A 12,709-nucleotide genomic window follows, 5' to 3' on the forward strand; every position below is an offset into this window, starting at 1 on the left:
TTGTCCGCGGGGTGCTGGGTACAGCGTCACCCCCTCCCTCTTTGTGAAAGCAGCAGCAACCATTTCGGCCGCCTTTTTTCCCTGTGAAGAGGAGCAACCGCCATAGCACAGCAGCCATGGACCCTGCTGAGATCATGGACCCTGTGAGATCAGTAACAGCAAGTCTGCAAGTTTTGTAAACACGCTCGCGCGACTCTCGGTCTTCTAGTACGATGAACGCTGAAATCGGAGAGAGGGGAGGAGGAGGAGGAGAGGCAGCTAGGAGCCGACACGACAAGAGAGATGACGATGACGACATGGGAAACTGAATGTCTCCTAACCGGCGGGACGCAGCATTTGGACTACTGCTGGTAATGGGCAGCCAGCCATTTGAACGCCGATTTTGGGCATTGGGAAACAAGCACAGATGGCGGACCACATAGTTTGCATGGTTTTTTTTGTTTTTTTTGGGACGATTCCCGTGGCTGCAAAACTTTTCGCATGCGTAAGAGCACTTCTTTGAAACTTTTGTGCTTGCTTCCCCTGCCTGAAAGCCATAAACTGAAGATGAGCAGCCCCACAGTGGGAGAAGCGAGTGCAATAGCCTCTGGCAAGCTTGCAACTCCAGACAGCTACCGTCAGTCGGGATCAATTTTGGAGTGGGAACTCTACTGTGGGGGCTGCTGTGATGCAAGTAAGCCAAAGCAATCGTTAACTGGCTGCACGACAGTTGTGGACTCTGGGAACGGTGCAGGTGATAGTGGAGTGGTTTGATGCAATGGGATTTCCCTAATTGGAGGGGCCAAAAGGAACCCATATCCGTATCTTGGCCCCAGAGCACCAGGGCACCAGTACGTGAACCGCAAGGGTAACTTTTCCATGTGCTGCAGCACGGGTGGATCACAAGACGTTTCACCAGCATCCACGTGGGATGGCCCAGAAGGTCATGACGCTCGCGTCTCAGAAACAAAACTCTTTTTAAACGGCGCACAAGGAAAATTACTTCCCAGACCAGAAAATACAGTTGGCGATGTTGAGAGCCTGTCTATCCTGGGTGACCCAGCCTACCCTTGATGCCAGGCTCATGAAGCCATACACAGGCAGCTGGACAGTGGTAGGAGCCTGTTTTAACTACAGGCTGAGCAAGTGCAGGCATGGTGGTTACGATGTGCATTTGGCCGTTTTAAAGGTCGCTTCGATCATTAACTTACTCCGCTAGAACGCTCAGCCAACCAATGTCCCATTGTTATTGCTGCGTGCTGTGTGCTCCACAACTCTCTGTGAGAGTAAGGGGGAGACCTTTTGGCGGGTGGTGGGAGGTGAGGCAAATCACCTGGCCGTGACTACGAGCAGCCAGACACCAGGCGATTAGAAGTAGCAACCAGGAGGCGGTGCGCTCAGAAAGCCTGAAGAGTTTCAGCACGGGCCAGCGGTATGGTGTGACTGCAGTGCTTATTTCCCCTTGATGAACACTCCCGCCTCTATTGATCCCTGCTCGCAACCCACCCCCCCTTTCTTACAGCTTGCTGAAGGAATAAAGTCAGTATTTTTAAAAACATTTATTCTGTATTAAAGTCATTGGTATTGCTTAACAATCAGAATTCTTTCTTAAAGTCATTTCCACGTAAGAACACCCTCCTCCCTTTGGAATGTATTCTTGATTAAAAGTAATTATAAAAGAGGCAGAAGGGAAAACCACGAATATCAGGTATCCCTGCATGGTGTGGTTTGGAGGAGGATCAGAGGAAAGGAAAGCCCATTAAGCCATTCAGTAATGTCAGCCTTTTGGTTGGGCTGTCCCTGTCCATGGGGGAGGAGTGGGCTGGTGCAGAAATCCTTCCCCCACGCGTTTCTAACACGTCTGGGTGAGGGAGATATGGAACTGTGGGGAGCTTTGAGGGTGGTTTAAACATGGGCTGCAGTGGCCACTCTGTAACCCCGCTGCTGTTCTCTGAACATCCACCATGCGCCTGAGGATCTCAGTTTGATCAGCAGCAGCTCCAGCGTTCCATCACGCCACCCGCTGATCTTCCTGCCTACTTCCTGCCGCCTGATCTTCCTGCCGCCTTCCCTGTCTTCCTGCGCCACCTCTCATCTCGAGTGTCTCTCCTATCCTCCCGGTCACTGGCATCTTTCCTGTATTTGCTATCACTTCCTTCCAATCATTCTGATGAACTCTGTCACTGCGGTTACTTCCATGATTTCTGAAAACATTTCATCTCGAGTTCTCTTTCTCCTCCGCCTATCTTAGCTAGCCTTCCGGATGGGGTACCAAGGACAGACAAGTGTGCAGCTGCATGGGGAGAGAAAACAGAGAGAGAAGTATGTAAAAAGATACATTTTACAGAACAATGCTTGTAGTCTTTCACAGTGGAATAAAACTATGCACCTTACATAGCACATGTGATTTCACTACAAGGTCGTATTTTGCATCCTTTAATAATGATTGCCTGTGTCCCTGGTGTGTCTCAGAGCACACTGCAGACGCAGGTCCCGGTCCTGGCATCATAATTCAGCTTCCATGTGGCCATGGTAAGGCTTTATGTTTGACTTCTCAGGGTTTATATCCACAGTGACCTATCATGCCTCGTTCCTGTTAAGAGGAACCAGTAAACCCAAAACCCGCTCTTTCCCCTCCTCCACACACTGCATGGCTGCTATCAGGTAAGCTAATTGTTATTCATCTTCCTTCCTTCCCCCTTGCCCCACCCCCCAACGCGTGGCTGCTAGCTGGGAAGATTCCCTGCTCGGCAAACACAGAAAAGCCCAGCGCAACCTTCCTCCCCTCCCCACACTCAGCTACGGGCAAGGCATGAGTAAAGCGGCAGCAACAGTAGGAAATCGCCATGTTTGCCCCCTAATAAAAAAAAATTCCTCAATTTCCACCAGATTACAATGAATGATATCACTCTGGTGAGAATAACAGCGGAAGATGCAGAACGTATGTTTCTTGACTGCGAGCAGTGTCCAGGCGCTTACGCAGCTGTGCTTTGTGAAGCAATGATTCCGAATTACTTGATGCATGCCTGGCGGGGAAAGTCTCGTACAATGGGGGACCGGATAAGGCCCGCCTTGCCCCGAAATCTACTGAAAAGGCTTTTGAGTACCTCCAATATCGATTCATGGAGATTTTCTTGGGAGGATTTTCACTCCATCCCCAGACATGTTAACGAACTTTTCCTGTAACTTTACTAGCTGCGAATGAATGACAACCCCTGCTTGACAACCCCTGCTTGCAAATAATCATTAAAAAACGCTTGTTTTAAAACCCTGTTTTAAATTTAGAAAAATGTACACTCACCAGAGTCCCTTCCATGGCTTCACTGTCTGGGATAGTGGCTTGGGTGGGCTGGAGGTTAATTCTGGGTCACAAAAAGCTCCTGGCTGCTGGGGTAATTGAGAGCTGTGTGATATCAGCAATGTCTTCCTCTTCGTCTTCCTCATCTTCCCCTCAGCAGAATCCTCAGCCACGGTTGATATCGCAACCACGGCATCTGAATCAACGGCAAAGGGTGGGGTACTGGTTGCGCAGCCCCCCAAAATTGCATGCAGCTCAGCATAGAAGCGGCATGTTTTCGGACCTGCTCCAGACCTTCCGTTTGCCTCTCTGGTTTTCTAGTATGCCTGCCTCAGCTCTTTAACTTTTATTCTGCACTGTACTGAGTCTCTCCTGTGTCTTTTTGCAATCATAGACTTTGAAATTCTTTCAAATATTTTCTCATTTCGTTTTGACAAACGGAGTTCTGTGAGCACTGTATCCTCTCCCCAGATAGCGATGAGATCCAGTACCTCTTGTGTGGTCCAGGCTGGTGCTCTTTTCTCCCGTACGGTCCATGCTGGAGCTCTTTTTGGATTTAGGACTGCGTGGTCACCTGTGCTGATCAGAGCTCCACGCTGGCCAAACAGGAAATTGAATTCAAAAGTCCGCGGGGCTTTTCCTGTTTACCTGGCCAGTGCATCGGAGTTCTGACTGCTGTCCAGAGCGGTCAGTGGTGCTCTGTGGGATACCTCCCGGAGGCCAGTAACTTCGATTTCCGTCCACACTACCATAATTCCAATTTAGTAAAATCGATTTTAGGGTTACTCCTGTGGTTTTGATGGAGTACAGAAATCGATTTAAAGAGCCCTTTAAAACGATTTACAGGGCTGTGTAGTGTGGACGGGTGCAGCGTTAAATCAATTTAACGCTGTTTAAATCGATTTAACGGCGTAGTGTAGACCAGGCCTGAGTCTGAACCTTGTTTAACTCTTGAGCCTTATGTATACCATCCAAATTAATACAACAACAGCTGCAGGGTAGGGCCTGATTCTTACTAAGTAATCGATTCTGTGCCTCATACAACGGCCCCCCAATCTCAGTGCTACTGTGAGCTCAGTAGGGTAACAATGAACAAAATGGTTATTCAGATGTGGATCCAAATCTTGCAGCTTCCCCCATCTGCAGTAGAAGAACACAGTGTTCTCTTAATATTTCACAAAGTGAAAGTCATGCATATTTGAGAAAACATTTGGAAATTAAGTGTCTTGTTTGTGGGGAAGGAGGAGGATTGCTCACCTTGACTGGTATGTAAGGGCATTGCTGTATCAGCTACAAAAAGCACAGCTGCATCCTGGCATTTTGTCAGCCAAATGGAGTGGTTTGGGCAGCACCGCAAGTACTCGGTACTATGCAAAATCTTCATAAGCAGAACCTACCTTTAATGTGTTTTCTCTGCAGTGACTGCTACTGATTGTTGTGGTCCTTGCCAGTTGTTAACCCCTATGTAGGCAACCTGAAACCTGCAGGAGTATGTTTGGAAACCCAATTTGCCCTAAATAAAGGGTTTCATTGTAATTGTGTATCCATTTATTAGCTCTGGCTGTCCTGACAGAAAATGAAACAGATCAGATGTGATGACATTACAATGTAGAATTACTTACATAGTTAAAGGGTAGTTAGTCTGTTGCACCTATAAAAATAAAAAGCTATTAGCTTCTTCTTTGAGTGGTGTCCCCGTGGGTGCTCCACTCTAGGGGCATGGCTACACTTGCAGATGTAGAGCGCTGTGAGTTAAACCCGCCTTCGAAGAATGCAGTCTGTCCACACTGACAGCTGCTTGTGCACTGGTGTGGCCACATCTGTGGCACTTGCAGCAGCATTGGGAGTGGTGTATTAGGGGCAGCTATCGCAGCATGCAAGTGACTGCAATGTGCTTTTCAAACAGGGGTGGAGTGGGGTGTGACAGGGAGTGTGTTGTGTGTGTGTGTGGTGGGAGAGAGAGTGGGTTTTGGGGGGCTGAGAGCATGTAAGCATGCTGTCTTGTAAATTCCAACAGCAGCAGACCCCCCGCCCTCCTTTACACAGCATTCCACAGTAATGGTTGCTTTGTCTCCGAGCAGATAAGCAGCCAGCTGTCAGAAATGGAGCTTTCAAAGGGCATACCTGCATTCCTACAGTGATTCAAAAACAATGATCAGAGTGGCCACTTGACTTAAGGGGATTATGGGATGTTTCCAGAGGCCGATCGGAGCACAGTAATGCAACACTTCATTCACACTGATGCCTGGGCATCGCAGCCAAGGAGAAGCAAACATTATTTCTCTAGCTGAGGTGGAGTACCAGCAGTGCTGTAGGTGTGGAGTCAGAGCGCTCCACATGCCTTGCCAGTGTGGACGGGGAGTGAGCTCCTTTATTGCTCTGTAACTTGCAAGTGTAGCCAAGCCCTAAGTGTCGGTGTGTCCCTGTGCCATAGATTGGAGATTTCTTGCAGCAGTACTCGGTCAGGGGAAGGAGTCGTGCAGCCCGTGGCACCTCCTGTAGTGCGCGCTCCCCTGCCTGTCCCCTCACTTCCTTCTCAACTGTCCTCGGCTGCTACTTTCTAAAAGAAAAAAAAGTTACAAGTTACATAGGAACTTCTTTTTTGTCTATACTTAGTTTGGGAACAGTTTCTACAGTTTACCATTACAATTAACTCCCAACCTTATCTCTCGAGAGGCTTAACTGCAGTCATGCCAGGCTCAACAGGATTTAAAAAGTGTGACTGCTTTCATTAACCGAAGCTGGTCTCTGACGGCCACACATCCTGCATTCGCTGTCTGGGAGAAAATCACCTCTCCCAGAAATGCACACTTTGCACCAACTTAGCAACAAGGGCAAGATGTGACAGGGATCACCGCTTGAAAATGCTTCTGCTGGAGAAATCCCTCCAACCCCCACAAGAGACATCCTTCAGGGAGTCTCATAAACTGAGATCCCTAAGCTCCGATAAAGCTCTGACTTCCAAACTGTCAGGAAGCGAGCCTCAACCTCTCCAGCAAGGGTGTCTCAGAAAAAGAGAGCTTCCCCAGCAACGTCTTTACCCTCAGTGCTCCACTCATCCAGAGTGAGCACTTATGAGGCACCAGGCTCCTCCAGCACTGTCCCTCAATGGACCCCTGCTGAGCCCCAACGCATGGCACTGGCATTGAGACCTCAAGTCTCCTCCACGGCACCAACTACCTCGGTGCAGAGTGTGGCACAGGCAGCGGAACCGTGATCAATGCTGCCGCCACTGGCACCAACCCAAGATTTGCTGCCGCCTAACAAGCCAAATCCAGCACTGGTCAGCTCTCCAATGGTCAACCGCAACCCCAAGGTGGGACTGGCACAACTCCTGTGTCCTGCTGCATAGTTGCTTTGGCATCGCAGTCACCGCTGCTCGGCACCAAACACTCCCCGAGCTACATAGCACGGTACCACCCTTCATCTCCTGCACCACTCTCCATGCATCGTGGTGAGGAAGGAGACGTGCAGGAAACCCACTTCTCCTCTCAACGTTAATCCTCATCACAGATGAGACCTACATGGAATGCTGTGAAGCCAAAGCCTCATCTCTCAGAGCATTCACAGCCCTGGTATACACAGCACTGGCCTTACCCATTACCCTTATCCCATGCAATGGCCATAATGGGGTCCTTGGCCCACATAGCAGAACCACTATTCTGTTCCTTCTTCCCCAGCAACAAGAGGTTCCAGAGTATATCCGTCATTACCACACACAGAAGCCTCTGACCCCCCTGAGACAGAGACACTATCTCAGGCAGACCTGGATGATTCACCTCCTGCCCCACACTCATCTTCTGCACCAGACGAAGCGGTGATGCTGTCTACCCCTACGACACCAGATGACCTGAAACAGTTCCAAGGACTCTTCAAAAGAGTAGCAAACAGCCAAGAAATTGCCTTAAATGAGGAGCAGGAAAAACAACATAAGTTGTTAAAAATCTTACAACTGGCATCATCGACCAAGATTGCCCTCCCCATGAATGAGGCTATGATAGATCCTGCAGAGGTAATATGGTAAACACTGGCATTAGCACAACCCACCAAACAAACGGGCTGACATGAAATACTTTGTTCCAGACAAAGGCATGGAATTTTTGTCTTCACGCCCTCAAGCCTGCTCTCTGGTAGTCAGGGCCATCCCTAGCTATTCTGGGGCCCTACGCAGCCCCCTATGGTGGGGGGGCAGGCCTCTGGGGCGGGGGGGGAGCTGGCTTGGTGGGCCACTGGTGGCGCAGCTGGCGTTGGGTCCCTGCACTTCCTGCTGCCAGTGACTGCAGGCCCAGCCCTGGTGCAGTCCTCAGGGGTGGGAAGAGGTGGAGCTGAGGTGGAGCAGGGGTGGGAAGAGGCAGGGTGGGCGCGGAGCAGGGCGGGGGCTTTGGGGAAGGGGTAGAATGGGGGTGGGGATGGGGTGGAGCAGGGGTGATAAGAGGTGGGGCAGGGGCTGGAGCAGCACGCAGCTGCACAAGGCACCAGCAAAATTGGTGCCCCAAGTTTCCTGGTGCCCTACGCAGCTGCATACTTTGCGTATGGGTAAGAACAGCCCTGCTGGTAGTAGAGGCTGCCAGCTGGCGCAAACACTGCACTCCTCACCACAAGACAAAGAACACAAGAGACTGGACCTTTTTGGGCAGAAAGTTTATTCATCAGCCACCTGTCTGGTCAGAGTTGCCAACTATTGTGCTCTACTAGCAAATTACAACTACTCTAACTACAGTAAAATACAAGAGCTCGAGGAGGACCTCTCTGAGCAAAAACGTCCTCAACTCAACACCATTATCAACAAGAGTCAGTTAATAGCCCACACAGCGCTGCAAGCTTCGATGGATGTAGCAGACACAGCTGCGCGAACAACCGCAACAGCTGTGGTTTTGAGAAGAACATCACGGTTGCAGGCATCAGGAATTCCGAAGGAACTACAGCTAAACGTGGAGGACCTCCCCTTCAATATGGATAAACTACTCTTGTCTCAAACAGACTACGTCCTCCATACCATGAAGGCCTCCCGAGCGACACTGCGAACACTAGGCCTACGCTCACTGCCTGACAAACGCCCTTGCTTTACTCCATACCAGAGATCACAAGACACCTTGTTTAACCATCAACAACCACAATACTTCACTCTGAACAGACCCAAACAACGGGCTCAGAGACAACGAGCTCCACAGAACCAGGCCTCATCCACCCATCCATCTACATCTAAGCCACAATTTTGAAGACTTGGTCGAGGGTGTGAGCAACCTCCCCACACCGCTAGCACCAACAGATACCCCATATCACAATTTTGGTCATCGCCTACGCCCATTTTACCATGCCTGGGCTGCAATAACCACAGATCAATGGATGTTGGAGATCATACAATCTGGCTACACCATTCCTTTCACAGCCATCCCCCTTCCCTTCCCCCCTTCCCTGTCCCTCTTCAGAGACCCCCCTCATGAGCACCTTCTGCAACAGGAAGTAGACCACCTCCCATTGCTGGATGCTGTAGAACCCCTCAGACATCAATACCAAGGGAGGGGTTTTTATTCCAAATATTTCCTGACAGAGAAGAAAGGAGACCAATCTTAGATCTTCGAAAACTCAACAGGTTTGTACGCAACCACAGGTTCAAAATGGTCACTCTGGCCACAATAATCCCAGTGCTAGACGGGGGAGGTGGGGTTAGGGGGGGACTGGTTTGCAGCCCTCAACCTCCAAGATGACTACTTCTATGTTACAATACATCCTGCCCATGGGTACAGTACAGGGTCCTTTCCTTTGGACAGTCCACTGCTCCCCGTGTATTCTGAAAAACACTTGTGGTAGCAGCAGCACATTTATGACGCAAAAGAGTCATAATCTTCCCCTATTTGGACGATTGCCTTCTCAAGAGTGCCACTCGACAAGAAATGGCAGGAATGCTGAAGATCACAATAGACCTGTTTCACCAGCTAGGTCTACAGATAAACGAAAACAAATCCACTCTGGAACCAGCCCAGTGAGGAGTTTATGGGAGCCGACCTAGACTCCATACAAACCAAGACAATATTGCCAAACCACAAATTCACTGCATTGACCAATCTTATTTCCACAGTAATCATCAGCTCACAAACTTCAGTGAGGACATGCCTTCAGATTCTGGGACATATGGCAACTGCAACTTTTTTAGTAAAGTATGCCAGACTCCATATGTGCTGTCTGCAGCACTGGTTGAGCATGGTCTATGCACCCAGCAAACACTCTCTCAACAGACGTGTGACACTACCACTAAGGGTGGTGGACGGAGCTAGGGAATGCATACTCTGGGATTCCCTTTCAACAAGACCCCACATCAGTGACTATAACAACAGATGCCTCCCTGATAGGTTGGGGCGCCCACCTGGGTCACCACAATGTACAAGGCAAGTGGTCTGCGATGGAAACTCGACTGCATATCAATCTGCTGGAACTCTGCGCGGTACACAATGCATGCTGACACTTCCTTCCACTTATACAAGAAACCTCAATCTCTGTTCTCACCGACAATGTGGCATGCATATTTTACATTGCCAAGGAGGAGCCAGGTCTCACTCACTATGCGTAGAAGCCATGAATTTATGGAACTTCTGCATCTGCAACAATATAAACATCACAGCATCAAACCTACGGGATGCCAAACCACTACAGCTGACAACCTCAGCAGGCACTTCTCACAGGAACATGAGTGGGAAATCCATGACAGTGTTCTCGACACAATATTCCAAAAATGGGGTCACCCAGTAATCAACCTTTTTCCCTCAGCAACAAATCACAAATGTCCACTATTTTGCTCCAGGGCAGGCCTGGCACCGGGATCATTAGGTGATGCCTTCCTCATCCCATGGAATGCGTCACTCATGTACACCTTCTTGCCGATACCACTGATCTCATAGGTCATCCACAAGATACGACTTGACAGAGCATACATCATTCTCATTGTCTTCACATGGCCCACAAGACTTGGTTTCCATACCTCTCACATCTAGCAGTCTGTGCTCCACAACTGCTGCCTTTCCGGATGGACCTCCTCTCCCAGAACAAGGGCCTGATGCGCCATCCAGACCTAGCAAAACTCCATCTCAAAGCATGGCTCTTCTCTCATTCCAACATGGGGAAATGAACTGTTCAGAGAAAGTAAAACAGATATTACTAAATAGCCGTCGCCTCATCTTGAGAAGATTCTCCCTTTGGTGTCAGCAAAAACAGCTTGATGTGACCAAGGTGCCTCTGTCTATGATCCTAGACTACTTACTAGAACTGAAGGAAACAAGGTTAGCCATAAGCTCTATTAAAGTACACCTTGCTGCCTTTACGGCCCTCCATGAACAGATAGAACAGTCTTCAATATTCACTCACCCAATTACACGGCACTTTCTACCAGGTATACAGAACATGTACTCAGAAGTACGCCAACCTGTACCATCATGGGATATCAATCTTGTGCTCAAATGTCTCAAAAGACCACCCTTTGAACCTCTAGCTACCTGCTCACTCCATCATATGTCAATGAAGGTCGCATTCCTAGTGGCAATCATGTCTGCCAGACGTGTCAGTGAAATAGGAGCATTGATGGCTGAACCACCCTACACTCTATTTACCAAAGACAAAATCATGTTACATCCTCACCCAAAATTCTTGCCCAAAGTGGCTACAAATTTTCATATTAACCAAACCACGCGCTTACCTGCCTTCTATCTCAAGCCGCATAACGACTCTCGAGAAGCAACGTTGCACATGCTAGATGTCAGATGGGCTGTAGCCTTCTACTTGGTCAGAATTAAACCATTTCACAAGTCACTAAGACTGTTTGTCTCTACAGCAGAGTGCTTCAAGGGCTCTACAATATCGACCCAGAGACTCTCCAAGTGGGTCTCTACCTGTATTCAAACTGGCTACCACCTGCATCCACTCAACGTGAGCCATGGCGACATCGATCACATTCTAGAACAATGTCCCCTTAATAGATATTTGTAGAGCCGCAGCCTGGATATCGGAGCACACTTTTGCTAAGCGTTACGCTATCACCCAAGGGCTCATCTCAGACTCTATCGTTGACCTTACAGTGCTCTCATCACACACTTATACATCAGTCCAAACCCCTGTCATCCCTGGTGGGGTACTGCTCTACAAGCTTCTAGAGTGGAGCACCCACTGGAACACCACTCAAAGAAGAAATTACTCACCTTGTGCAGTAACGATGGTTCTTCGAGATGTATCTCCCTGTGGGTGCTCCACTGCCCACCCTCCTCCCTCTACTTTGGAGTTCACACAGCCGAGCTCTGCGGTGGAGAAGAAACGGAGGGGGTAGTTGGGCGAGCTTGCGCTACAGGAGGTGCCAACGGCTGCACAAGACGACTCCTGTGTGTGCCCTTCCCTCGACCGAGTACTGCTGTGAGAAATCTCTAATCTCCAGCGCAGGACACTCCGACACCTAGAGTGGAGCAGCCACAGGGGGACACATCTCGAAGAACCATCATTATTGCACAAGGTGAGTAACTTCTTCTTTTCTAATCATATGAATTAAGTCATGCCTGAAGGTGTAAAACTATCAAATAAATCTAACGTTCTGAATAAAACATGAGGTGAGTTGCAAGTGCTACTATTTGAGGATAGTATATAGTTGAAGTCTCTTTAGCATTGTCTAGCAGGAGCAAGACAGCCCTTGTGCAGTGAATTACTGATTGCATCTCTCAGCTGTAATGACTGCACATCCTTCAGTGTTTGTATAACCTGACCCGGTGATGTTAATGGCAACATCATGGGAGCAGCAACATCAAGGGAGAGGGGGTTATGTCTGAGAAACTCTTTGAAATGGAAAATGTCAGGGGTTGTACTCCAAATACAGGGTTGTCAACACTGGTGGTTTTGTTGTGTCTAATGATATTTGGAGTTTTGCTTAAATTCCCAGCTCCTGGAGTCAAGTGATGATGTGAGAAGATTCTGTCTCTTATGATTGCAGAAAAAGGACTGAAAATGGGACCCCTAAAGACTCAGAAGGCAAATAAAAACCTAACAGTTGTTATATTTAAAAAGTATCCTGTTGTGGGTGGGGGGAGGGCAGCTAACTCATGATACCTGCATGCTTAGGGTTGGCAATACTTTGAGCCAGGCCCCAAAATCATGAGATTTGCTTAAAAATCACAAGATATTAAAATAATACATTTGAGGGTTTTTTTTCCTATTTGCCTTCTGGTCTTGGAGCCTTTAGGGTTAATGCTTCATATGGGACCTTAAATCAGCTTAAAAGCTTCACCTAATGCAGAATCTGGTGGCCTGATTGCTTAGTGGTGTTTCATGATAATTTATTGGAAGCCACCAGATAGTGCTATCCCAGATGGTGTTATAAAGTTCTGTTTAACTGCATATGTGAAGGAATGCTTATTGTCAACTGTGGTGCAGTTCTCTTTACTACCTGAGTGCGTCACTAGT

This window comes from Chelonoidis abingdonii, chromosome 6 (genome assembly GCF_003597395.2).
Source record: "Chelonoidis abingdonii isolate Lonesome George chromosome 6, CheloAbing_2.0, whole genome shotgun sequence".
In the NCBI taxonomy this organism is placed as follows: Eukaryota; Metazoa; Chordata; order Testudines; family Testudinidae; genus Chelonoidis; species Chelonoidis abingdonii.